Genomic DNA, 3052 nt, shown 5'->3' with positions numbered 1-3052 from the left:
AACCACACACTTATCTCTATTTAGAGGTAACATCCAATCCGAACACCACTTGAAAATCGAATCTAAGTCACTTTGTAAGTCTTGCCCATTCAAGAGTGGGTCAGCAAAAATTTTTGTATCATCTGCGTAGAAAGCTTTCCTAGATTTGATATGAGATTCAAGATCACTAGCATACAACACAAATAGAAGTGGACCCAAAACAGATCCTTGTGGAACACCACTTAAAACCGTTTTTTTAGATGACAGCGACTTGCCAACTCTAACACAAAACTCCCGATTTGTTAAAAAATCATTAATCCACTCAAGAACCCTAACAACACAAAACATTCCAGGAATGTACTATCAAAGTTCTATTAATGTTTGAATGTACTGGACATTCAAGGAACATTCGGTGAATATCTGATTAAGTTATTCGTGGAATGTTACCACAAGACATTCTATGAACATACTACCAATGTCCTATATTTTAAGAGAGGCCATTTACTATTCAATTTGCATTCATTTTCAAATTTGCTGCGCGTGTATATGTATTTAGGCAATCCAAACCACGTGACTTCTGGTTCTGGTTGGCATGGCATACAGGTTACAGAGGTTATGTTTGTAATATCATTTCATTTCATCATTTCACTGTTTATCGTCATATTTTGGATTCATTTGGATTTCGTTTGCTGTATTTTGTGAACTTTATAAACTTTACCACACTGCAAAGTGATTATTTAAGGAAATTATTATTGGAGACACCAGATGTTTGGAGAAAGGTAGGGCAAACAATTTTTATCAATGTTCATTTTTCTCTGATATCTATCAATATTGATGAATTTTGCAAGCAATAACATTATTTCTTTTATTGTTTTAGATATTTATTGAAGCTGAAAATAATTGGGGATTTAGATCCATATACAATTCAGTCAAAATTGGATTTTACCATAAAGTGCATTCCACCAAATTACTATTATAGATATTATAGATGAAAGCATACAAAAGCCTTCAGGCACATAAATATTTTACAGCTGGATTTGTTTTTAAAGTTGGAGTAAAGTTGGAAGTCACAAGCAACAACTTCGTAAGTACCTACCTACAAGAATATTGAGGAAATCCAGCTCCTGGATACTACTGGGCAAACTAGAAGATTGAAGAGGACAAAGCCTTTTGAACTAGTTTGAGTGATAGTGAAAAGCAGAGCATAATGCTTGTGTGCATGTGTATGTTAGAATAGTGCGGTTAGAAAAGCAGAGCATAGTGCTTGTGTGCCTGTTAGATTAGAGAAGAGACGCTATGGGTAAGCTCTTCATTTTAAGGAACAGTAGTAATTTAGGTTAAATTAAAATTGCTCATTGGTCAGACTTATGACCAGATTGTAATTCTAATGAACAATTCAATACAATGAATCGTCATCGTAGTGATGATTATGGAAAAAAATATATGACAAGATTTTGTGCAATAAAAATGTTTATATTTATCAAGGATGTATTATTTGGTATGGCTACATATACAGTCGGAAAAATGAAAGAATACCCATGAATGAACATATAAAACACTTTGTATTTTCCTGTCACCGTGTCACAAAGAAAATTGTCCAGTGCAAGTAACAATAATTATTATATGTACTTGTGCTGACCAGTTTTTTGTGTGATACGGTGACAGGAAAATACAGCGTGTTTTATATGTTCGTTCATGGGTATTCTTTCATTTTTCCTACTGTACTTCTGGTATATCGTCGGTGATGTAACAATACCTCCTATCTGCTTTTTCATGAATTTTGTAGGAGATGAAAAACTTGTTTGGGCCACCTCGTGCTTTCATATATTTTTTGATTTGTTTTGTAGTAAATTCAACTATCTATTTACTAGAAAACAAGTCAAAACTTAGGTATGAAAACAGGAGGTGACCGTAAAAAATGTTTTTCATCTCCTGCAAAACTCATGAAAAAACATAGGAGGTATTGTCACATCACTGACGATATATTTCAGAAAATGTCTAAAAAATATACTTTGAATGTCCTAAGAACATTCATGGAATGTTTCAACAAGACATTCAGTCTAAACAATATACTGTGAATGTTCAAAGAACATTCGTAGACATTCATGGAATGTTCCAACAAGACATTCAAGGAATGTTTAAAATGCTGACACAGCACTTTCCTGGGACTTTCCAGGGACGTTCGTGTGCTTTTGGGGACATTCCAGGAATGTTTTCAATGTCCTGTGTGTACATTCTAGGAACATTCCTGGAATGTTTTGTGTTATTAGGGAAGTTGTCCGCGAATGCCAAAATGTTCTAGTTTATACATCAATTTTCTTCTTGGTACTCGATCAAATGCTTTTGCAAAGTCTAAATATATTATATCCACAGGTCGTTTTTTATCTAATGCTGCTGTCCACTCATTAACACACCACAGTAAATTAGTCATGGTTGATCGACTTTTCACAAAGCCATGTTGTTGTAGAGGAATAATTTTTTCTCGAAGTAAAAATTCTGAAAGACACTCTGTAATGATTGATTCCATAACTTTACAAATAACAGGTGTAAGGCTTATTGGTCTGTAATTATTAGGATCTAACTTATTCCCTTTTTTAAATATAGGTGTCACCGAAGCACTTCCAAATTAAAGGCAAAGAGTGTGCATTAAAAGATGAACGCATCATTAGTGATAGTGGAACAGAGAGGACATCTGAACATTTTTTCAAAAATAATGTAGAAATTTTATCGGGCCCTGGAGATGAGTTGTTTTTTAATTTGTCAATATGGCGCTGAATGATTTCAGGTGAAAAATCAATATAATCAATTTTGGGAATAACTCGTGGATTACTGATTATAGGAAACTGATTTTGAGACGGTTCAATAGCAAAAACTTTAGAAAATGTATCTGCGAGAATATTAGCGACCTCACACGTGTTCTGACAAATCGTTTTTCCAGAATTTCCAGAATTTTCCTGGCCATCCTTTCTGGTTTCATTCTTATGATATGTCCATACCATTCCAGTTGTTTATTTTGGATGTGATATACTATTGGCTCTATTTATGTTCTTCTTCATTTCTTATTCTACCCCAT

General features: G+C 33.9%; 1 long non-coding RNA gene across 1 annotated transcript; it reads left to right on the top strand.

The window, feature by feature from the left end:
- Positions 1-342: 342 nt before the first annotated feature.
- Positions 343-1459, top strand: LOC126879147 (uncharacterized). The gene is made up of 2 exons (XR_007695990.1): positions 343-758; positions 857-1459. It is a non-coding gene; the product is annotated as an uncharacterized LOC126879147 (long non-coding RNA).
- The last annotated feature ends 1593 nt before the right edge of the window (positions 1460-3052 follow it).

This window comes from Diabrotica virgifera, chromosome 1 (assembly GCF_917563875.1).
Source record: "Diabrotica virgifera virgifera chromosome 1, PGI_DIABVI_V3a".
NCBI classification, from domain to species: Eukaryota; Metazoa; Arthropoda; class Insecta; order Coleoptera; family Chrysomelidae; genus Diabrotica; species Diabrotica virgifera.
The sequence above is the reverse complement of the archived record's forward strand: the minus strand, read 5'-3'. Positions and strand labels throughout refer to the sequence as shown.